This window comes from Acanthochromis polyacanthus, chromosome 16 (genome assembly GCF_021347895.1).
Source record: "Acanthochromis polyacanthus isolate Apoly-LR-REF ecotype Palm Island chromosome 16, KAUST_Apoly_ChrSc, whole genome shotgun sequence".
Taxonomy (NCBI): Eukaryota; Metazoa; Chordata; class Actinopteri; family Pomacentridae; genus Acanthochromis; species Acanthochromis polyacanthus.
The window spans coordinates 28,453,774-28,480,571 of NC_067128.1; positions in this window are offsets into that span (position 1 = coordinate 28,453,774).

The window sequence follows — 26,798 nt, forward strand, 5'->3', positions numbered from 1 at the left end:
ACCCAGCTGACGTACGTCAGGTGTGGTTAATAACAGACAAAAAGACAACTGTCAAATAACATCATTGGATTTCTTACATAACACTATACAACACTGAACTGTATCAAAACTAGTAATCTGGACATTCTGCCAAAGTTCAGAAGTCAGGTAATAAACCCAGAATGTTTATCACTGTATTTCTTTACATTGGTCAAATAAAGGAACACGTTTTTCAAATAGTAGCAGAAATAAGAATGATTCTTGAGACAACATGAGTAATCCACCTATCAACTAAAACTGCCACACATAACTCAAGCTGGTTTTAAACCAATGAAACCAAATAAAATTAGTGATATTAATAAAACAAAAAAAGAGTTGGCATGACTGAGAATAGTAACTGACAGGAGGCCAAGATGCCCTGCAGCTGGTTTCCAGTCAGGGTAGAGAAAGAACACTAACACCTACACTGGAGACCCGAACACAACACTGGCAGTGAAGACAGCACTAATGAGAATGAATTATTCATACAGGTGGGAAATTTTGTGTTGGTGTTAGAGGAAAGGTTATATGATCAGCAATTACTCTGTAGAGACCATAAATATTAACCCCAGCTTTCGCGGAAATCCAGCCAGCAGTTATTCAGCTATGTTGTTCAGAACAAGTCCAGCCAGCAACAAAACAACTGGACTGAGAATACCAAACATAGTGAGCAACCACCAGCGCCGCAGATATGTTAAAAATCTCAGACAGTTGGTCATTACAGCGTGTTTGCCGAGGCGCATACTGAGCATTACACAGACACAAATTGAGGGTGCTGAACATAATCACAGTACACTTGTTTTGCTTTGGAATCTTCTTCCAAAGTCCACTGACAACTGTATCAAACTACACGAAACAAGCGTCTAAGTGTGGGTTAGTCAGTTTGTGACATGAGGTCCTACTATACACAGAAATGCTCCCAATGCAACAGAAAAGATCTTACAGTATCACATTAATAAAAATAAAGCAATGAGTAACAATTATAAGGATGTATTGTGCTGGTAAACAAAGACGTTTCTCATGCGAGTGTCTGTTGAGGTCATATTACATCTCCATTACCAGCCTCTCAGACAAAGAGGACGCAGGTGGGTTTGTCGCTCAAATTGCTTCCAATGGGACAATTTTTCTAGATGACTGTGTTTTGGAAAATTGATCAGAAGAAAAGGATGTTAGAAGAGATTCGGAATTAGTGGTTCTTCGGAGACAAACAGTTTGAATGTAAACAATAAAATAGGACACGAACAAAAGATGATTTACACAAGAAAAAAACATTAACATAAACTGAACATTGTAATCTGTGATTTTTTTGTCCAACTATTCACCTTATTTAGGATGAACAACTTTGTAATTTTACATTTATTGAAGACATGAACCCAAATTCAATTCACTGGTGATCTGCTAGGGGACTGCAGATGAAAATGAGCCTTAGGCAACTCTGGTAAAATGCATTAAATAGCCCTTTATAAATAAAATAAAATAAAAAAACATGTGTAATCCAATTCATTTCAGCATCAATCTGGGGCTCCATCTCTCAGATATAATCTAATAATGGCACTGGCTCTTGTTTACCAGTTTTCCAATTATCCATTCATCATCTAAAGTATATTTAAACCAATTTACATGTTTCATCTCACTTATTCATCTGACTGTGACCAGTATCAAAACCACATCTATGGCTCCTTTGCATCTCCATTTGGTTGATATTTACATACAGAAGCTGATGAATTTAGCCAATCACAGGGGTTTACGTTAAAGTCTTTTACTGAGTAAAGTGTATACATCCTTGTTCACTTGTGCTGTCTCTCCTGGTTCAAACCACTGAAAAAAAGTTGTCTTCCAATGACAAACTATCTTTTTAACCTCAAATGATCAGTTAGATAAGCTTCAGTCTGGATTCGGACCGGACCACAGCACTGACACAGCTCTCATTAAGGTTCTGAATGATGTTTGGTTAGAAGCTTATTCAGGCAAGATTCCAGTTCGAGTCTTATTATACCTAAGTGCTGCCTTTGGCACATCTTACTGTACGATACAAGTCGAAAGACTGGAATATTGGCTTTTAGGCATAGTATTAAAGTGGTTCAAGTCGTAGCTCCAGGACAGGAACTATTCCGTCTGGATGGATAATTATGGGTATAAGTGGAACAACATGATATGTGTTTTGGTTTTATCTTTTGGCATTTTTTTTAAAGAAAAATTTGACAAAAATGTAAAATTTAACAAATGTATTGGCTACATGGCTGTTCCCTGAAATATGAAGACGTGATGGTTTCATTCATTTTCTGTCATTGTAAACTTAATTTCTCTGTATATTTGGATTATTGGTCAGGTGATAGCATTTTTTTCTTCAGTATTTTACTTTATCAGTTGTAACTAAATGATGATATCAGAGGACTCATTAAAACAAATAAAAATAACCTGTAGTTGCAGCGCTACTATGATTTACAGCCATTTCCACATGTATACAAAAAAAAAATTCAGTTTTAGCTTCTCTGATTTGCCACACCAATTACCAAAACCAGGTTTCTTGTATATATGGTGATGACAGAAATCAGGTTCGTGCAGAAAGACAAACCCGGTTATTTAAGTCCATGTAAAACAACACAAGGCGAGAACTAAAAACAACCAAGCTATCTGTGAAATGTGAGAATAACCGGCAGCCTGTAAACACATTCCCAGGCTGAGATGAATCTATTTTGTTTCCTTTTCCCTCCCATAATCGGACGTAAAGCCTCCAGCTGAAATGTGCTGACCTGTAAAATCCCAGCTGTGGGCCCTGTGGTGCCCAACATAAACCGGGTCTTTCCCATTGAAACTGAACGCCCAGGGTAACATGCCATGTTTTGCTGCAGGAAACCAAAGAATGTTTGACCGCTGGGCCTGGCGTCTGATGGCAGACTGCATCCGTTTGAAGTATTCCCCTTCCAAGGCTGTGGCCAAAGTAAATAAAAGCAGACCGCTCTCTCGACCTCCATGAAACACATCACTCAGAAACAGCTGTTACCATTTAGCAGAAAAAACCACCGACATTCCTCCACTCAGAATGTATATGGGACATGTTAGATAGCAATCAACACACACATTCTTTGACTGTGGTTACACTTGCAATTTCTTCCTCCTCCAAGTGTAAACAGGCTGCGCCGCTTCAGCGACCAGGTTGGAGTTATGACCTCAGAATATTGTTTTGTTGTTTTAAACATTTCTGCACTGTGATTATGTTGTCTGGTTTGTTTTGCTTTCGACCAGGAATCTGTGAAATTCTCAGAATGGCTGCTTACAGTTTTAGCTCAGAGATAATGTTTGCTTATCACTATTTACAGTACAGTCGGTGCTGTACAGTACACACAGTACAATTAGGTGTAGTTATTTCACAACAACAAAAAGCCTCGGGTGGAATCTGATATACTGTGATGTCGAGTACAAATACAAACTTTATACTTTAGTCTTTTGCCATTTTCCATTTTTCACTGATGAATTACAGCATAATGATGCTTTTGGAAACTGATTTCTATGTATATTTACAGTATATGTTGTAACATATATCTTTGTTTCATTCCTGTATTCATCTATTTGGCATAAATACTTATATTTCTGTCAGAATTGTATCTTGTGTTTACTGTTACTGTCAGTGTTGATAAAAAAAAAGTTTATTGCTCTGATGAAACTTGTGTAGTTTTCTACATAAGTATATTTTGGTGTCCACGATTTTTATTTTCCATTGCTTCGGTGTGGAGCATAACTGGACAAAACCAATCATCCTTAATTTAAAATCCAACAAAGAAGTACTGTTTAAAGTTCAAATCAAATAAGAAACCATTTTCCATTTTTGCAAGCACATTCCCTCCTGAGGTTCATGCTTTAATTCCAAGCCAGTTTCTTCATTTACACCAAAAACAGCACAGAATTAGATTTAGTCCAATAAAAGCACAGTTAAGGTTAGCCATTATAGATTAATAACAGGTTGTAGATGTGCTGCTGTAGACTGGCAAAGCAGCCTTGCGTAAAAATATTAAAATATGGCTGTTGACAATTAAATTCTAAGAAACTGGATTATATAAGCCTGTGAAATTCTCACCCAGATAGTCATTTAATCCTGTAATGGCAAGATAAATACTTAACTTCTAAATGTAAAGTAATCTTCCTGGAATGCGGAAAGAAGAACTTTTTCCCAATAGACCCAATGTTTTTTCTCATCAAAGGAATGAGACAGCGGCGTAACTTTACACAGTAGCGTCTGTTTGAACACAGCCTAAATCACTGGCTCTATATCACTGCCAACAAGCTCAGCCAACTAATGAGACTTAAGGTGCCTTCCAGTATCCAGGCTACCACGCTATATTATATGCCAAAAAAGATTTAGGCTGCATTCCCATTAAAATATGTACAGCAGCTGCCCTTACAAAGTACATACTGCTTCAGGCAATATACATACAAATAGGACATACACTGCTTTGTTATAATAATGCACCTTAAGATTTGACCATCTCAGTCTGGCATACTACATTTTATATACAATGTACTGGGACGTGCTCAGTCCATATTTGGTATACTGTATAGTATGAATATTGCAATGCATCCATAGTATGTTCCAGTACATTCTTTGTCACATACAGAAAAATGCCAGGATGTCCTACTACATCTGGTTGCATTTTGCAGTACACAAGCAGGCATGCTTTTCTGGACATTCTGACCCAAAACCTGTGCACAGTGCACAAACTGCTGCACATACTGAAAATACATAGAAAAAAAGTATGCAATTTGGAGCGCAGACTTAAATTCTGCAGCCTTGCTATGAATCGGTCCTTTGAGCTAAATGCTAACATCAACATACTGATGTGATATTACCTCACTAATACGCTGTTTAACAACTAACATGTATCAGGATCACCATCTTAGTTTAGCGTGCTTAGTTGTCATAAACTTTTGGTCCTTTGAGCTTGATGCTAACATCAAAATACTAGCATGGAATGAAACTGCTAACATGACGTTTAGGAAACAATATATACGTCTCATCGTCTTAACTTTGCCTGCTTAGTTGTCATAAGCCAAAAGTTTGGTCAAAATAGAAGTCTGACTTGACAATGGTTCAAAATGACAAGTCAGATAAAGTTACTGCATTAACTTGAGGGTGAAAATGTGCCTTTAGACAAAATTCTGTATTATTCAATCCAATAGCTGTCAAGATATTTCATTCAAAATCTAAGACAGCTATTCTATCATGTTGGTAGAGGAAAAGTCTGAAGATTACTGGTATCATTCAGAAACCTCATCTCAGAACCAAGTCTATCTGTTCAAAATGTTGTGCCAATCCATCCAAATAGATAGCAACAGATTTCACAGACTCAGCGCTCGATTTAGACGGTCGCCAGGTCGCAGCGAGCACCAATGGCGACCTGGCGACCGTCTAAATCGAGGACTTGATCTAGCTGAACCGCCTATCATGTTTTCTTCATGGAGGCAGCCACTTTGTATGATGTCATCAACCTCCCATGATTCCCGGCGCTCGTGGCGACCTGGCGACCGTCTAATTCAAGCGCTGCAGACTAAGTTGAATAAATGCTACATGTAAAGTCTATCCATTTGATGGTTAGCAAGATGTGTCACATCTGTCAACCTTCTGGTGGCACAAGTAGAAAAGCCAGGAAACACTAAAGTCAGTAGGATTCATGCTTCAATGTCAACTGCAGCTGTAATGCCGCTGCAAAATCAATATGTTTTGGAGAGATTTCAGTCTTGTCCAAACTAGCGGATGAACTGATCAACAATTGGTATTGTCATGACAGCCTAGGCCAGGCTAGAAAACCTCAAAAAAAACTTTAAAACTTTTACTTACAACGATCTCTCTTTAAGTTAATAGCAAAAGGCGATCCTTGCTTAACCTGATGGTTTGTTGGTATGTTCATAGCATATGCAACTACAACTACAACAACAACAGAGGTCTGATTTTTCTAATCGAAATGCTAAGGGGGAAGTCACCCTCACAGAGTCTCTGCTTCTCTTTCTTCTTTGCTTTCACCGGCCATTCAAATGTCAGACTGATCTCAGCCGAACATATTGGCCTCTATTGTACGAGCATTTGCTGAACACAGGAGTAGAGAGCCTGAAGAAAAAAATCTCTACTCAGGAGGTACGACGGTGCCGAATCCTCTCTAATGCAACTTTAATGAGGAGTACTTCAGGAGAGGGAGGATGTGTGGCCTCGTCAGCTGGTGGCCGGACAGACGCAGTTCAAACTACTGCTGTGGTTTTGCTCCAAACCACAAATACTGGGATTTCAGAGCTGCCATGACATGCTCAACTAAAAATGAAGATATGCAACATTTAAATGTGCAAACAGTGAATTCTTTCTCATAGAAAACAAAGGTTCAAGTCCCACAAGAAATGAAAACAACGTCCCAAACCAAATGTTACTTTCATTCCGGCCACTAAATCATACATTTTTTGCCGAAATGACCACTTGACAGATGGTGCTGGTTGAGAGATTTTGTCATGTGTGTGTCCCCAGGAAATGATGTCTGAACAAAGGTTTATGATGCAGAAAAGACAGATTCCACAGCAATGTGTGGTTGTAGAGAGTCACTTTAGTTTGCTAGAAACCATAAAAAGAACCAAAAGGAACGACCACAACAATTGTGCTGGGGTGAATGGAAGAACTGCCTCAAAGCAAAGTGTTGAACTTTACAAGACGGGAAGATTAACACGCTGTTATAGAAAGCAAGAAATGAAAAGAGCAAGACAAGAATGCACTGTAAAAAAAATACGATTATAGTAATTATAGTAATGATTTATGACAATTTATTATCATTTTACAGATTTTCTACATTTTGCTAAATTACTGCTAACAAAAATAGCAACAACGCAGAAAATAACTATTAATTTACACATTAACATAAAAAAAGGTTAAAATGTTAAATACGGTCTCAATCCAACATTTGTATTTTAAAAAATAGTAATTTTTTCATTTACAATGTTTGACTGTTTTTACTGTATTTAATCAGCAAAAATACCATTATTTTTTGCAGATATTTGCAGTTATTTATAAGAACAAAATAGCTGTTTGGAGGTGCTCTTCCGAGAAAAAACATGATTTTTAAAAAGTGTTCTTTTATACATTTTCACAGTTTTGTTAAGTTATAGAGAATATCCAGTAAAATCATGGAGGAAAAGTATGAATTTACATGTTGAATGCTAAAAAAAAGAGAGAAAAAACAATGAAAATAATACCCACATCAAATAGCTTTTTGTTTTACAAAGTGTGACCCTTAAATCACCAGGTTTTACAGTTTATGGAACAGTTAAAAATATCATTTTACATACATTTGCCATAATTTTCACCAGTTGCTCTTTAGTCAGCTGTCCCATTGATACATGAGCAGTCTTCAAACTTTACAACTGTGTGTATAAAAGTAATATGGATCGCCAATGTCAATGCGAGTTAGATAACTCACTAGCTGTGTGATTTCACATTTGACACTAATGTCTTTCAGATTTACTTTGCGTTTACTCAGATTTTAGTAAAAGAGCAGAAATCTTAACATAAACAAGCAACGTAAATCATAAGGCAGAACCTGGACATGCAGGTCCAAAAACTCACTGTGGATGTTGCCTTTCTGCTGAATTATTTTTTTGGAGTGCTGAAGGAAACACAAATATATTCAGTGCTGCCTGGGTCTGTTGCTCTGGCTTCACATAACAATAATCTGTGTGGGAAGGGAGTTTATTTGCAGTCTCACAGTGTTTTCACTACCTGATGAGATTTGTATTACTTGTCTTTCCTGAATTACAATTTATCAACTTTTTTCTAGGAAACTGTTTTCCAGGACCACGACTCTATTTCAGCTATTTCTTCTAGGAAATTTCTTGTATAATTTCCACATAGATACAATTATCTTGGACACCTGATCAGTTCTGGAACAAACTGTTGACACACTGGATGCCAACAAGTTTGGGTGAGTGAAATCTGGCTTATTAACACCGGGGTGGGGCCGCAAACAGCATTTATTCTTTGTGAATTCCATCTGGATGAATTTGAGGCGTCAGAGAACAGCTGAGCAAACAGTCTTTCATGTTGTAACTGAATCCACGAGCTCATCATTCACAACAGCAGAAAAAAGAATTGTGTGATTTAATGCCTGCTGGATTTCTACCAGAAAGCAACAAACAGAAAAGTTTGTTGCTTTCTGGTACCAGTATAAGACACTCAGAGGAGGATTTGGTGAACCAATCGCTCTTTCAGTGGACTGAGCAGCCTGAACAGCATTACATTGTCTGCATCAGAATCAATATGCAGGTCCAGCGGTGGTTGTGGACACAGTTGACCGCTCCCTGGCTGGATGGGAGGGGTGAGCAGCAGTACATGGCCTGAAACGACCAAATGGCCTGTCTGTGACCCGCAGCACATTCCCTCCTATGGTCTGCTGGTCAGGGCATTGGGGTTTTACTGGGCAAGCACAGATACAGACTGACACGCCTGCACAGCGCCGCTCAGATTCATTATTTTGAACGGAGAGAGACACAGTGAAAGTGGTGAAATCCTGCCGACTGCAGCTGTGCACCGAATTCCTTCACAGCGCGACAAGACAAACACTTTCTCCGCCGTAATCCACTTACCAATCATGATACCCAGTGGGGACGCATTATGTCTCAGGAAATCAATAGAAATCCTGCTATAGACAGGATCTGACAGGTGGAAATTCTCCACATCTATAAATCAATGAACGGCACAATAGAAACCCCCCCAAAGTGCATTAAACATGTCCAAGTTGCATGTTATGGATAAGATCATCTCATGGAGGAACACCTCTGACCTACCACTACATTACATTAAGAGTACACACCAATGAGCAACACTCATCCACACACATGGATAGCAAGAAGGACAATAAGGAGCAATTTGGGTATAAAATGACAAGATGTTTCTACCTCCTGAATCACAGGTTACTGAGCTTGGCAAAGACTACATACATTGGCCATAAATTTAAGGAATAATCACCATAAAGTGTCTTGGTTAGGTGTTGGAAAACTATGTGATGCAAGGACATCTTTAATGCAACTTGGGATTGATTCTACAAGTATCTTGAAGTGAAGATCCATCCATCCTCTATACACCGCTTTATCCTCATTAGGGTCGCGGGGGGTGCTGGAGCCTATCCCAGCTGACTCGGGCGAAGGCAGGGGACACCCTGGACAGGTCGCCAGTCTGTCACAGGGCTACACATACAGACAAACAATCACACTCGCATTCACACCTACGGGCAATTTAGAGTTATCAATTAACCTCAGCATATTTTTGGACTGTGGGAGGAAGCCGGAGTACCTGGAGAAAACCCACGCATGCTCAGGGAGAACATGCAAACTCCATGCAGAAAGATCCCAGGCCCACCCCGGGATCTTCTTGCTGCAAGGCGAAAGTGCTAACCACTACTCCACTGAGTAGCCCTGAAGTGAAGATATGGAACCTTATTGTTCCAAAAGATATTTTCTCATTTGGTGTTTCACTGAAAGTGATGAGTACCAACCTAGTCTCCATCAAATTATGTTTACAACTAGACTGCTTTTTACAGTACGTTTTTAAGGGAAACATACGTTTGTAATGTATTACAAATACATTTCTAATCATATCTTTGCCATTTTTTTCATTGCTTTACTGTCGTTCTTTTTCAGCCAGTCGGTCATATATTACATGTGGTGAGAAGAGAAGCTTCAAACATGTAGTAAAAGGTTCATATTTTAACCCAACTGTGATGTTTTATCAACCCAAACCAAATAATTTTGGTGCCGAACCTTCACCAAGCTTCGAAGATGTAAACATGTTTAACAACACGTGATATTTTTCTAAACCTAGACATGCGGTTTTGTGCCTAAACCAAACCAGAAAGTGACGAAAACAGAAAAAGCGTAAATCTCAGACAGATTGTCTCTTGTCCATCACAGGACATGAACCTTAATCTTCTAGGTCAAAGTGTGGTTGCTGGTTTATGCCACTGAACATCTCTCCCACCTCATAACTCAGGCTCTGTTGATCTTTTGAACTGCCCGCCTTTCCCATCACATCATAGATCACAAGTTACGTTCGTAAGTATTTGGAGAAAGGGTTGGTGTAACTTGTCAGTCAAATATCTCTTATTGGGAGAATACCATAGCATGTGATTCACATCTTTCTCATATTTATCAAGCTATTCAGTGACTCCTTGCAACCTGTGGATGAAGGCATTGGCCATGTTCCCATACATCATCCTTCCTGCATCTCTACTACTGCTGTCAAAATCACCAAAACATCATCTGAAAAATAAGCTTCTCACATTTGTTGTCCCTCATTCCCACTTTTCTCCATTTTGTGATAATTTGTCTGCCACTAATATCACTGTATAAAGCTTGCTGTCAAGGTACGACACAGACGTCCACATCCATGATACTGCTTAGAAAGCTCTGACTGGTTGATGGTTTTTCCGTCTGACAGAAATTACTGTGAAAGCTAATACAACAAACTTGTTTGAACTGCTGAACAAACTGGAGAAAGCAATTGCGACGTCTACGAGACTAGAATCCTGAAGAGCTTTTCAAAGTTTGCAAAATTTGAATTGTCACTCAAAAAGTTGGACACAGTCTGAATAATTTACCTACTGTTGCTTTCATTCTGGACCGACAAGACCAACAAAAAGGATTATTTTCGGCAACCCTGAGCGATTAATCAATACATACTAAATTTCCTTTCATATTTGGCCTGGAGGTGTAGCAAAAATGAAAAAAAAACCAAAGGGAAAACCCACCAAGTCCCTACAAAATTAGATTCTGACTTCCAGTGGACTACTAGTATCAGATGACATCTGTAGTTTGTGAAAAATGAAGGGTAATTTGGGAACTTATGGACAGATTATGTCACCAAGGACATAATTTGCACAGAAACACAAATATGCATGAACGAAATAGTAAATTGCAGTTTCTCCATTTTCTCTGTTCAGCTATGACCCCATTAGAAGTGCGATCATTGCCCTGCCATGAATTTAGTTTGTTCTTGATGTAAAGGGGACCTCTGAAGGACCTCTGTAGCTCCAAGCTGGGTTTTTCAACGGGCAAAGTCAAAATCCCTACAGTGGCTGGATGATTTTATGGTGTGTTTAAGGCTATCCTGGGGTAAGGCAACCCCAGCCTTGGGGCCTCAAGTAGGAATCTGGGGATCTGGACACAGCTGATATGTATCAAAAAGGTCTGCTGAGATCCGGACACACTTCTCAGAAACTGAGCGAGGAGTAATTCTGAGAGCCGAGCATCAGCAACAAGCTCTGTTTGCCTCCAGCCTGCTCTGTCTTTCACGCTCGCATTCAGAATGTGGCATTTCCTCATGCTGCTGGGTTAAAATAACAATGATTTCAGCCTCGGTGTGATTACAGCTCCGGGTCCATCAAACGGTTGTCAGGCCACGTGCACGGCTGCTGACTGAAAGAGTCGGCTGCAGGACAGTGATGGCAGACAAAAGCAAAGCAGGGGCTTATCAACAGCACTGATCTGTCGCCACTTCCGAACATATGCCAAAGTTATGATAGTCCACACAAGCGAGCAATGGAAGCAAAAGCAAGAGAACCACTGTGAATACAAAACACAAGAGGGTCATATGCAGACACTGCTTATTTCTAAGGGTTATTTTTTTAATAGCTTTGTAGTCGAGTTACAGGCTTGACTCGAACTGAAATGTTGGTTTGTCATTCAGGTTATCCGCCACTTTGGGCTACACTTACGCATATTTTGAAGCACAACATGGATTGACACCAGCTTGCCATTTCTACTCTACATCCAAAGCACTCACGTTCTCTGTTGATGACCTACAATTATATTTATAATCCCTTAATTAATAATATGACCATGGGACTGATTTAACTTTAAAAAAAAACTTTAACTAAACTTAAACTTTAACTGTCACAATTGTAGTTTCTTATCTACCTGTTTTTTAAAATCACTTTGACACACTTTGGTCAACACTTTTATACGTGACCTATGCATAAGTTGACACAGGTCTTCACTGGTATTACTTAAAGACACAGCAACACTGTAAAAATTACGTGATTAGGTCATTGTACTGACTGAATTTGTGGTGTAAAAACATATGTTGAATTTACATGTCAACTACGCAAATGCAAGGTTATATATCGTACCAACCAGCTTTGATTTCCAAGGTAGCCTAAATGGTTTAGCGTCATAGTGTCTTGAATCCAGGAGGCCATGAGAAATAAGTCAGCCCAGGTATAGTGTGATAGATGCTACACAATTGCCCCAAGTAAATGGGCCTAAACAGGTTTGTATTTTGTCCAAATTCAGATCACCTCTTGTGATTCATTGTTGGTCCAAATGAGGCTAAATTTGGCAATTCTCGGTGCAAACTGGCCAAAACCCACACATACAACACAATGAAGGAGCCATGACCAGAACTCAGTCGAGGGTCCTGACATTTAGCCTCAATCGATTGATGCAGCTGGCTACCTGGTAAAAATGCTGCTTTTTATGAGTGATATTTATAATTAAAGTAAAACAGATGAGTTAAATTGATAATATGTCACCCATAATGCATAAAGAATGATATATTAACAGTCCTGACGTTTACACACACACAGATGTCAGCACTAATGTGCAGTATAAGTAAGTATACTGCAGTGAAATGTGTACACACACTTAAAAGCCTCAAGGTGTATCATTACATCCTTCCGGTAGATTCCCTGTCATACAGGTCAGATGGCTGGCGCCTGCCTCTTCCCTCTCTTCAAAGATGATCATCATGTGCTTGGAATTTCAACCTCACACCTCCCATCCCACAACCTTAAAAGATATGACCTTTATCTATAGGAGAACATCTGTGACTTAAACACAATCTCAGTTTGCTGCCTGAAACTCCCAGATGTCCTGATATGACAGCGTTAGACTTTGCTTCGGAGTTTCTATCTGTAACAGACTGTTGTTGTAGAACTGATGCCATTTAGTAAAGCTGATGAACCATTACAGTGAGCAAAAGGAAACAATTTGTCATCATGTAATCAACTGTGTGGCAGGACATTTTCATTATATCAATACAACAATCAAGAAAGTCAATGTTATTAAATGAGCTGAGGTCAACAGAGTGCAACAACTCATCAAAGATGTCTTGGTTTGTGAATGCCTTTGAATGTTTAATGGATTTATTCCTTGCATCTAGTTACAAAACCTAAAGAACTATCACAATACATTTAGAAGCTACTGGAAACTGAACTTAGCGGCTCACCTGCCCAGCAGAAAAACAACAAGCCTGGAAAATCATAGTTACTGGACATAACTCCAGTTCTATGAGCCTGCTTTGCAAATATTAACGTGTGTTTTACTGCATTTATTTATCTTTTAAAATTTCTTTTTTGATTCCATCTTCCTTTTTTTGGGTTGCTTTACAGTGCAGGGGGTAGTTGCCAAGCAGCTTTTCCTGCAGGGTTTACCACCATTAAATCATGCTTTCCACCATCTGAACGTAAATGGAAGCACATTTGTATTTGTCGAACAGCCAAGAAGGAAAACGTTCTCTGTCCAAAAAACCCCATGGATGACTGATTTGGGGATTTTTTTTCTTTCACTTTCACATTTAAATAAACAGAACATTGTTTTCACATCCAGTTAGCATCGAAATAAGACTGAAAATAACTTTCTAGATTACCTAAATTTAGAGGATTTCTTAGAGGTTAAATATAAAGAATTTGCACCCAAATGCCTCATTTGCTCAGCATCAACAGACACTACAATTTACTGATATTTCTGAAATAACTCTACAGCAGTTATTAAGCTAAGCAGCTGTGCACAGAGAAGCCTCTAGTCTCCACTCATTTATGGCAGAGAATGCAAGTCAAGTAGGGCTACAACTAACGACGCATCGTCTGAGCACGATATGTCATCAAAAGTGGAAGTGAGCGTGCAATGCAACAGAAATTCCCTTCCGACCGGAGCGCAGAACACGGACAAATGTCGGCGCTGCATCGTGCATATATTATGTATGCACGCTGCAGCGCGGATGTCCGCGTTATATCGTAAACATGGATGTCAGCATTTACTATCCAGCTGTATCTAAACGCGGACGTCCACGCTGCATCGTGCATACATAATACATGCACGATACAGCGCCGACGTTCGTCCGTGTTCTGCGCTCCGGTCGGAAGGGAATTTCTGTTGCATTGCACGCTCACTTCCGCTTTTGATGACGTATCGTGCTCAGACGACTCGTCGACGCGTCGTTAGGTGCAGCCCTAAAGTCAAGACAGGTGTGTGACCAAAATGACATTAGGTGTGAATAAAAAAAAAGATGTTCTTACATTTAATTTAATCAAGCAAAGCCAAATTTTTTTGTCTACATAGCCTGCTTTCTACTAGCTATGTGTGAAGTTTCCTTTTTTTTTTTTTTTGTGAGTGTGACCATCACCTGCCCTCATGGCAAATTAACCTATCATGTTTATTTCAAACTGTTTCCTACATTATGCCATTGTGTGAAGTTTCCTAAGAGTGGAGCACTTTGAAAAGCATCACAATCGATCATGTTCATTAAACTGCAGGAGTTTAAAACTGTGATCATAATCAATATTCAATTAACTGTGATTCCCTAAAATAGAGTGGCCAAAACATTATGCAACAAAAATGCACAGAGCACATGATCTTGTCAGCAAATCATGAGCCAACCATGTGACTCATTCTTGTTACTAAGTATGCACTGTACCATTTGACTGATATTGCCACTCAATCTACTGCATGTCTGCTTCCATTGGGCTGTGCGGGACAAATATCTTCTAAGGCAGAACCTTTTATTCCTGATCTGCAAATCTAAATTTGAATTTTTCAAACTAAACTGTTTAATTTGAACTGTTTCACATGTTGTCACCTAAGAAACAAGGCTTGACACTTGGAAAAATTGGTTTCAAAATCGGTCCTCTCCTGGAAGCCACAAAAAACACAAACTACAACAACAGAACTTGTTTGACTGACCATACTGTTGTCTGCCATCTTGCTGAATTAAAGTAAGTTATGATGATACAAAGGCTCTGTAACAAACTGGTGGAAATTTGGGCTGGTTTACAAGGTGGCATGCTGGTTTAAAAGAGTGCAGATCTCAACTAGCTCTCGAACACCAACTATTCAGGTAGATAAGCAGTATGTAAGTCACCAAGACACCAGAATGGTGCAGTCAACATAATTACCTCAGTGTACAACTCTGCATCGACACCAAAATAAAGCACTCAGTTTGAGATTTACAGCATTGTTGATAGCAGTGTGAGAGATGGAGATGCTTGGACTGGAAGTGGGCTTCACCTTGTACTGTTGCCATCCCAACCTGACCTCAGTGGAAAAAAATATAGACATAGCCACGTATTTAGCTGAGCCAATCTTTTCCATCCAATCTCAAGCATCCTACTGGGGCTTCTCACAATGTAGTGAAGCTTCTATTCTGCTCTACAGTGTAATTTCAGTGAGGCTCGTGTGAGCAATGTGAAAGCTTGATGGCATGTGGTGGGAGGTTGCTCCAAAGCAATGAATTAACTCCCAACCACCAAGAGGGATCCTTTGTGCACTTGTCTCCAAGGACACCTGACTTATATTTGGCGAACAAATAGCAATCTCGCACAATAATGGGAAATAGATGAAGCTCCCGGGGATAAGGGAACAAGATTTCCCATTTGGGGACACAGAAATACAAAGAGTTGGAAAATGAATGGCAGCTTTGTGTTCCGTTTAGGACTGATTGAACCCCTCAGCTTTCAAGAGTCGTCCCCTCTTTGAGGAAAGTGACAGTAAATGCTAAAATGATTACCACGCACATTCAGCGTGTAGAGAGAGAGTTTTCAACAGCAAGAATCAATATGCAGGCTTAACTCAATAGAAAGAAAACAGTGTTGGCATTACCCACAATGCAACTTGATCACGAGAGCAAGACTAAGACAAAAAACAAAAAATCAACCTTGGCATTTTGGAGTAGAGCCTGCATGAGTTTACCAACAGCGTCACTCACTGAAAACACTGTAGCTGTGTGATGAGTAAGACGGAATCAAGGAAGATTAACTGAGAGGAAACATGATAAATGCCTTCAAAAAGTGGCTCTGCAGAATTGTGTACTCTACTGGGATGAATCTGAAAAGAAACAATGGCATCCTGCAAATGTCTGAGACAGAGAAAAGTAGATGTCATTAAGGATGAATCAGAGGATCAGTATTTTCCAGACAAAGGAGTTGTGAATAAACTAGAAACTCACCATGTTAGAAGAATGTCTGTCAACCGTTTCGACGAATCTTCAAAAAGTGACAGCATTCTGTGTATATGAGAGAGAGGTGACATAAAAAATAATCATTCATTCTAATGATGCATTATTCAATGGCTATGGACATTTAGAGCTTCTGGTGGCGGCTGCTAATTCAGTGTGGAGCTTCCAGACTTAGTGGAGACTGTGGCTCCTGTTAGCAGTCAGCCAATTTCGGGAAGAAGCTATTTTGCAATTTGAGTCTTTGTGTACTGTGTGTTAAATGTTTGTGTTTAGAGGCACCAGTTTTGTTTAGTCAGTTCTGTGCATTATTCACTCGTTTGTTAGTTTCTGTTATTTGTGGTGAGTGTTGCCTCTGTGATTTGGTTTCGGCAAAGGAGTTTAATTGTTTTGTTTGAGTTCAGATAGTTTGTGAACTCTGTTAGCCTCCGTATAGTTTTGTTTGGTTCTTTGGTTTGGCAACACTGTTCTTTTGTGTTAATTTTCCACTGAGCAATAAATTGCTTTACCTGAACCAATAACATCTGGTTATTTTGTTGTATCCAGCTGACCCAAGCGGTTGGATCGCAAACACTGCATTTAAGTTTTAATTTGATGTACCTGTAATTATTTGAGTATTTACATTTTACGATACTTCACTCTATGACATTTCAGAAGGAAATATTGCACTTTCTCCGCTACATTTATCTGACAGATTTAGTTACTTTTGAAGGTCCCATTTCATGCCACTTTTCAGCAACCTATTTAAAATCTTCCAGTTGTTCAGCTCAGAATACTGTAAAGAGGGCTGTTATAACTGGGCTGTTTTGCTCTGAAAACCAACCATAGTTGGACATGGACAACTGCTGGTTAGTTTACTGTTACATAGCAACTGGACTGAACTCTTACTGGCTTACAAAGCCGGGAGGCTGAATGGCAGAAGTAAACTTGCAAATATCTTATCAGCTCATTTTTTTCCACCTTAAAGTTTGGAATAACCATAAAATACAATAAAAATGGATTTTCACCATTTTAGACTTTTGAGGAAAATATAAAAAGCCTAAAAAACAAGAAATTGGCAATGATTAAACTGGTGGTTTCCGTAGCTTTGGGCTTCTTACAAAAAGCAGTTTGTGTGGTTGAGTTCACATCTTGGATATCTATGAGGTGTTCATATCTCTACAAAGCAGCAATTTCCCCCTCCATAACTACATAATTTAATTTTAATAAAGATTGAAAAGGTGCAATATCTCATCTTAAATCATTAAAGAATTCAAAAAAGCCCAAGACAAACACATAAATAGTTTAAATTAGCTCCACCTGCAGGAACTAAAACATGCTGCTGATGTACACATGCATCTTTGTTAATGTCTAATGATGTCAGATATAATAAATCAGTCAAAAGTACCAAACCAGTACTTTTACTTTCATACATAAATCCCATTTTGTTGCTATTTCTTACACACTTTTACATAAATAGGATGGTTTTATGCAGGACTTTTATGGATAATTGATCATTTTTACATTAAATAACAGATCTGCTCTGTCCTCGATTTCTACTTTCATCAGTGAAACTGACTAAGACATTGCACGTTTTCTTTTTACTTTAAGTACGTACTGCAGCTGCTCTTACAAAGTACGGACTGTTTCAGGCAGTATGTATACAATTGGGTTATACTACTATTATACTACATAATATTGCCTCTATAGAAGCTCTGACTATTGCAGTCTGCAATGTGAAATGAGCTGTCATCCCTACTGTGCTCTGTCATTGACTTTAGCTTGTTTATACTTGTGCAAGACACCAAGACACATGTAATGTCATAGTGCAAAAGATTGTGGGTCAGAATAGCCAGAGAAGTGTGCTTGTTACTGCAAAATCCGACTGGATGTGCTATCAACTAGGATACTAAATCTGTGTCTGAGCTTCTATCCAGTGTGGAGGTGTGGATACTGGAATGTACCCTTAATTTGGATGTACCAATGTTTTCACCGATATAAAACACACATGTGCAGGTCAAGTTAACTTTACTTTCAGCTTAAAAAAAACTACCAGTCTGACTTGATTTCTTGAATTTGTGCTTCTACTGAATGTGTGTTCTCTCTCACGAAGGGTTTTGGGAAACCTGCCACACAGCAGCACACAGTTATGAGCCTGTTTATGGAGGGTTTGTGCACAGTTTGGAGTTTATGTATGAGAAAGAGACACAATACCGAAAAAAAATGGAGGCTTTAAAAAAGAGATGCTGCTGGGTCTGATAGCTGTGGCTCACTGACAGCTGAGGCTTACGCTGCAAAACTTAATAGAGCTGCTGATTCTCTGCTCTGACACACTAACCGCCTGACACAGAGAGGGAGTGTGAGTGAGTGCAGGAGCCCTTATGCCAAGGGTTGCCATGTTACACTCGATCAGCATGTTTTTATGCAGCTTTTATACGGTACTGCTGCTCTTTATAGAAAATAAAACAGGCATCGTTTGCAGGAGAATCATCTATTTCTGTTTGTAATATTCTGTATATGTGGCAGAGATACAGGAGATACAGTGGAGCAGCTGTGGAGAGCTGTGTGGACCGCTGCCATTTACTCAATTCAGTGAGTAAAACAAACAAAAAAAAATTGACAGACACGTCGTCTAGCAAATTGCGAAAGCACTGGGCTTATGCTGTCGATTTTAACGTGTGAAAACACAAACATGGTGTGAAGCTCATCTGCGCCGTTGCTCTGGCATCATTCTGAACAGACTTTATTAGTTCTGTCAGTCAGTATTTCTCTCTAGTGGACTATGGAGAGTGTGTCCAACCAGGGAAAATGTGTTTTACTTCAAGAGACAGGTGGAATATTACAACTTATCTGTTAAAAATGAGACGGGCACCAGCTTTGACAGGGCAGCATTTGCCTTGAAGATGGGGTAAATGGATAAGACTGGAATACAGTTCTTATGCATTTCTTACATTCTGTAGGTCCAGCGTTATACTTTCCCAATCTATGAATGTGCAAGAAAACACAGGACAAGAAAAGGCTCTGCTGAAGGTCAATCTACTAATATTAAAGTCAAAGCTTTATGGTTTGGGAAAAATTTTAATCATTGTTTTAAAACAAACAGCTTTGACTGTCAAATGTGAAAGTCTGATGTTTTATTGACCCTTAGCCCACCTCTACCTCCTCCCTATCACCCTGTGGCTTTCCTTCTGTATGTGTTATCATTTCTAAGGATTCTAGAGGGCTTTGTCACTTCGGTGTAAGCATATATCAGCTTGATGTCATCGCTGAAACAACTGATTTTGTCATTTTTTTCTCCCAAGAGGATGTCAGTTGTCCTTGTTGAAGCCACAGAACGATAGGGAGGAGGTAGAGGTGGGTGGAGAGGTCGATGAAACATTGGACCGTTCACACAGGGAACTCCATTTACAAGCCAATGTTATTGTTTTATTTTTTAAAACTATGATTGCAATTGTTCCCAAACCATAAAGCAACTGTGCCTGACTTCTGTTTGGTTGCTGGAGGTGAAAAGAGAAGCAATCATAGCGATAGAAACGGAATAGACTACAGCTGTGACTGCATATTGGGTGGTGATAACAGCAACTACAATCAAAATCCTAAGAATTGTCAAGAGTGTTTTACACTGTAGGTTTAACCAACTCATTTATAATGTAACTATGATGATAAAGGTCCATTAATCGTAATGGATGTAGTCATTAAAACTCAATTCAGTTCGTTTTTGTTGGCTGTCAGCTTATAAAACACTGTTTGAGTTGAGTCTCTGAAGGTTGATTTAATATAAACGAGCATGAAACTGACCCTCATACACACCCCGAATAACAGGAAGAACAGAGCCAGCAAAAACGTGATGGATTTTTTGACAGACCACCTGCCCACCTAAGCAGAGACCCACCAGAATATGTCCCCATAAGCCAAATGGACATTAGTGCAGAGAATTGTATTTTCAGCCTGAATCTCAGGAAGGTTATCTATAACACCAGAATAGTTCTTTACCTGAACATCAAATCCAGCTGTTGCTTTGCACCTGTGTCAGTATTCCACAAGGGGACATTAAATTAAATTACTGATATACAACAGAATGAAATCTGAACCATAAAATCTTCTAGCAGATGCATAAAGATTAGATGCACGACAACTGATTTTGAATAGCTGAATGGCATTTTTCCCAGTGTGAATGGACACCGATAGAATAAGTAATTAGCAAACCAGCTTCTTATGTCCCAGAACAAATTAGAGTACATAATGACTAATCATGCAAAACAGCAGTCAATAAGCTCAAATGCAAATAAAATGACTTTTAACACACAAATTAAAGACTCAACAATGAGGAAGCCCTATAATGAATTGATTTCAACTCAGATATGATTAATATTTACTGAGCACCATAAGAACCGCACATGAGCTCAAGAGAACATGTCATAAAGTGCAGAGCGTTCGCTGAAACTCCTTGGTGTTGGTTGTATTGGCTGCCATATCCCATCTGTGGCCAGACTAAGGCAGCAGTGGTCCACTTAGCTGCCTGCAACAGCTGGACTCTATCTGACTGTAGACTACTGTGCATTCATGTGGGCATGCACACATTCTGTCAAAGCATCAATTATATTCCATTTGGGTTCATAAGAGATGCATTTCATGGTGATTCTGGGCTTTAAATAAAAGTGACTGACTGATGAGACTGCCGTAATTGTCCTTATGGGCACGTTAATTCTAATCGCTACTTTTCTTTCAACTTCTGTGGGTGTGATTCCATTTTTATGGGAGCTCTGATGACTACAGCTGCTACCCACAAGTCTCAGGTGTCCTCGTAATGTTTTAAAACAATAGAAAGTTGCATTCAATGCTACAGAATCCCAAAAATTCGTAGAATAATCAACTAAGATATCATGAGTCCAAACATTGACTGCAGCTGACACAGGTACAGCAGTTCTTTGTTCAGGTTACACTGAAATACAAAATAGATTTAATGTCATCCCTGTGTTTTTGGAATAAATGCCCCAATACTTGGATTTCAGGAACTGGAACTTGAGACCGGAAACAGGGATGTTGGTATGTATGGTGGAGCTTCAAGGGAGCTGAGAAGTCTCCTTATCCTGCTGTGATTTTGAATTTTTGATGCTGAATGTACCACTTTCACCTGAGACACTGGTCCACCTTTAGACATTTCCATGTCTTTGAAGGTAAATACCAGGCCATTTACAATTATACCGGGCTTTCATCTTCTTTGTGTCTAATGGCTTTCATGCGTGACTCATGTGCCCTCTGCGGTCAACAGGAATTTATATTGCGCCACCAAAGTGTGCATGCATGTACGTGAACTAGTTTGCAATGAGATGGAAATTAAATGATTGTGAATGCATCAAAGCCATAGCATCACAACAGTCCACAATATATCATGCACTGGAACAAGAAAAAATTGTTTTCAAGACTATGGATGTCAAGGTCAAGGGAACAGAAGATGTACAGTAGTGATCAGAAATAAATGAAATGGACATGACGCAGTCTGCTAGAGGGAAGACGCATCTGTCTGCTGAAGTCAGTCCACTAGCAAATGAAAACAACATTACTAAATGGGACTTCTTTCCACAATAAATATCTTGATTAAAGACAGACCACGGCCTGAAGAGAGCACGCAAACCAGACAACAAACAGGCTTAAGGTTTGACTTTGGCCTGTAATCTTGTTAATCACAGAATCAATGGTAATTAGTGACAGCAGATTTGATGATGAGATACCTGCCATATCAACTATTAGTACAACTCTAACAGTCATTCTTTGTCATTCTATAAGCTTTGTAGACTTTAAGGGACTGTAGTGAGGCTTAGGAAAGTAGTTTTATTGTAATTACTGTTAAGTTCTGTCTGCATGCCTGGATCACACAAATTTTTACAGCAGAACTGCTGAATGTCTCAATTATGTTCAGTTAAACCAAAAGAGCCCTTACTGTTTCCTTCAAAATGAAGAAATAATGACACTGCGTGAGGTGCTGTTTGTTTTTCCAGTGTTTATGTCAAACAGCTCAGCTGCAATTAGAAATAGGTCTCATTTAGCTGTCCCAGCAAGAAATGCAGCCTTAAAAGTGTCACAACATTATTATGACGGTGCACAAAGGACCTCAGACTGAGAGGAGCCATCAGATGGACCATACAAAATCATCATTCGAAGCCTAAACATAATTTGAGGAGAATTACAGCCCCGATTCAGCTACTGGATGTTTCCACTGTGAATCACTTTCATTGTGGTAACAAGGTTACATGAAGGTCCAGCCGACATTCTGAGGGTGATGAGAGAAGCCCTGAGGGGCTGGCAGAGGCAGAGGACAGTGCGTGAGATTTCGCCCCATACCCAGCTCCCAAACCTTGCTCCTGATAGCTAGACAAAGAGCCGATCTGACATTAGACAGACACTCAGTGTCCTGAAGACAAGTATAACTTCAGCCAGTTGGACTGAACACTGTCATGTGGGGTGCATGAATCCTTTAGGAGATTACAGAAGGTCAGGAGAAGTTCAAATATGCATTTTTTTCAAGTTAGGAATTGCATAAGGACTTCTGCTGGATGATACTTTACCTCATGATTTACCATTTTGCAAATCATGCTGCTGTGTGTTTTTAAAGATGCATTCCTCTGCTGTTCCAGATATCTACTGATTGTCATTCATTCTCTACCAAATAAAAATGCATTTCAAACTTTTCAAGTTTTTTACATATAGTTGACTAAAGCTAGTGTATTCTAAGACAGCATCTATTTATAACAATAAGGCTAGACGAAATATCAAGAACAGGGCTTCATATAATGCAATACAATTTGTAGTCTCAATAATGATCACAAAATGATGATAAGTAAAGAACTCTAAAACTGGACAATACAAGATTCATGAAGACAGTTGTTATTGCACAGACAGCCTTGTTGACTGGATTGGTTTCCTATAGTTTTTGGTTGTTGTTGTACAGTTTGAAACTGTACAACAACTCAGTTTTTGGGTCAAATTGAAAATTCCTTTGCTATATGTGTCAGGTGCTGCAAGTAGTTCACAGAGCCCAGTGGGAAGAGCAAACAGACAAGGATAAACAACCTAAACTTGCAAAAATGTAGTTGCAGATTCTGTTCAGGCGTCAAATTTACCAATCAGGTTCTGTTGGATCGACCAGATATCAACGGCACATGTACAGGCTTTTCGGTTTATTCAATTGACACACAACTTTCTGTACACTAAGTCCTAGTAACGTGCCTAAAAATGACAACTGACATTAAAAACTATAAGGTTGATGGCCAAAGTAATGGATGTTTTTAGTTTAGCCCATGGCTGTTAGCAAAATTTGCTTTTCAATTGCTAAATGCTCCACTACATCCACCCACTAGTCCCTAACGTTCCCTGCTTGCTGCTGGGCTGATTAATAACTTTGTCCTGCAAACAACAGCCTGTTGCTGTTTGGAATCAGGTTGTTAGAGCACAGTAACTGAGCAAAAACAGTAAAATTGTGAACTGTTAAACTCAAACAAGGAATTGAAATGCACTAAAATGCTAAGAGGTAAGCTGGAATTCAAAATTGAGTTGGTTGGTCAAAAGAAATTTAAACGTTTTGGTCATCATGCATTTAATTCACAGCTGAGACAAAAAAATGATTACAGCAAGTTTGTCCAAGTTGAAATAAATAGAAAGTGGTATCTGGGGGGAAAGTAAAAATAAAAATGCATTCGAATAACCCAAGCTTTGTGACATCCATTTCAATGGTCGACTAAGGGGAGGTATAATAAATAAAGTGGGCTTTAATGTTTGTTGTTCAAAGTATTTGAGAAAAGCATTCTGCTTCATTACAAAATGCTCACTAGGTCACAAACAAAACATGTCACTATTTGATACTCATGAAGTGACCAAATAAAACTGTTTTGTCTGGATAGAAACCAATAAAATTTACTATCTCTTCCTCCCAGCCTGCACATATCACAATTAAAATAAATACGCACTCTGCTGTCACCTCAGACTGAGAACAATCATTCAGGTTTGAGCCTGCTGTGATGCTTTTTTCTTTCTCACAATGCAGAATGATTCACATATCCAGTGGCCGTGACCACTACAGGCTTTTTCAATTTTGTTTGTGGCACAGTCGCCATGGCGATGACACACTTGCTTTTCCAGCTCCATGATACCAGGTGAACAAACAGTGGCAGTCGTGTTCGAGTGTTGGTGAAGTCTCCAACAAAACAAACGGTGATCCAAGTAAATAACAACAGTCACTCGCGGCCACTTTTGCATCACGTCTCCAGGATTCAGGTCGCTTTAGATGCACATCACAGATTTGCCTTGTTGATCTAATTGTCAGTCATTAGTTGGTATATCATGATGGATTATCTATGAGAGATCAGCACCTAAAGTATCAGCTGCTGACAGTTTTGTTGGTATCAGTCAAAGCCAGTAACACCGGCACCCTGATCTGTTTGAACCTCATGAGCAGGTATTAGACGCAGAAACAGTCGAGGGTTGTGGTGGCAAGTTGGCCTCACAGCAGGAGTCGTTGTACCTTCAACAAAAGGTCACAGGTTCAATCTCTGCTGCAGCCAAATGCTCAGTGTCCTTGTGAAGGACACTCAATCTGTTCTTGTTGTCTCACATTAGACGAGGTAAAACAACAACAAATATGAGACATCTTTTGATGAATAAAAAATATTGCATATTCATATTTTGTAATTATTCCTCTCACTAACAACAGATGTTGGACATTGGTCTAATAAACAGACATGTACTTGGCAGAAGAAATTTGCTGGGAAATTTTAAGAAATTGTAAACTGTTAATTTTAGCTTAACACTAAAGACAATTCTCTGTTTTCTATCATCCGACATCCGAGAACTTGCTCGACTTCAAGGCACTGCGAACAAAAGCAGTTAGGTTAGAAACCTAGAATACTGGTTCCCAAATAAAACTAGATACCAGTAAGATCTGAACTGGAATCATGAAGACACTGACATCAGGATTGGTTGGGTATGAAACTCAGTGGAAAACATGAAGTCGTGTGTTGTCTGGCTGTCTGAAGAAACTCAACTTTTACTGCCATTATGGGCATCTGCTGAACTTCAGAAAAAGCTTGAAGGCTCTACTTAGAAAATTAAATTGTTGACAGAACTTGCTAAAGACTTGGCAAAAACCACCATCAACTGGTGTGGAACTGGTTCTGTAGTTAACTATAGGGTTCTGTAGTTCCAGAATGGAACTGGTGCATGAATAAAACCAAACAAGTTCTCTGTTGGTCAAAGAGCCCAATAAGAGTGCTGAGCTTCTGCTTCCATTTTTCTCCCTTTCTTTCTCTCTTGCTCTTTGTACTAATTATAATTTCCTATACTGGAACACTGGCCCAAATTTGGCTATGCTGTAATTTTATGGAAAATAATATATTCAGAAATTGCAAACTATCAATACAAAACTGACATGCTGACTGGCAAAGGGCAAGATTTGAGGGTTAGGTTAGGTAATAAATAAGACCCATCTTAAGGCCCTTATCATGTGAGTTGACATGGCGAGTCAGTGTTCATATGTGCAGTTCTGGGGCCACATTTTAATTACCTGCTTTGTCCAGTCAGTCATCCAACCTCTGTGAGAGCTTGTTAATCTGAACGGGATTCAGATGCAGTAAAAAACTGCTCCCTTGCAGTTTGCTGTTAATTCTTTATCAGTTAATTTTCAGTGAGCAGCCGAACAGTATTTCAGACAAAATAGGCTGAACTGAAAATACAATACATATGTTTTTTTTTTATCTCCATTCAAAAAACTAAATATTATTGGCCAATACATTGTTCACTATACTACATACTGAAATAACTGTAATTTAAACAAAAACCTGACCAATCAGAGGCAAGTTAAGTACTACTAATATCAAACTGATCAAAGAAATATTTCTTAATTTGGGAGAGGCTCGCATCCTACACAGTTTAGAACAAATGCATACTTTATGATAAGAAGGATTATATCTATACAGTGACACAAAAGCCTGTGCAGTGATAGAACCTCAGCCATACCTGTTACCACTTTCATCGCTATTTGTCTGGTCTGTCCTTGTCTTTTTGTTTGGGTTTTTTTTTTTGGATATAGTTCATTATTTATGGAGAAAAATTGTGTTTTTATTCATGTTTCCAGCATCAAAACTCTGATAGGTTGACTGTTTCTCCAGCTGCTAGAATCATTAATCAAACAAGCACAAACCTTTTGAAATGAATCAATCCAATGAGGTGGTTTGGAGGTCTGAAACCAGCAGATAATGTAACATGCATAAAACAATAGATCTGGGAATATGGTGCTGTAATACAATATGAAACTCACTGCAAACTGAAAACATTTAAATGCAGAGGGATGCCAAAAAGGTGCATGTTGCATATAAATTACTCTGTAGAGCCCACTGAAAGTGTACAAAAATGAGTTTCTCCATTTTTTTGATATTGGAAATCAAAGTGGCACTGAGTTGTTTCATGTTTTCATCAGTTTCTGTCTGCTCAGCGGTTACAAATTGCTGCCTGGATCCATATCAAGGTGGAAAAGCTGTTTCAGCTGACTGTAAATTAAAGGACA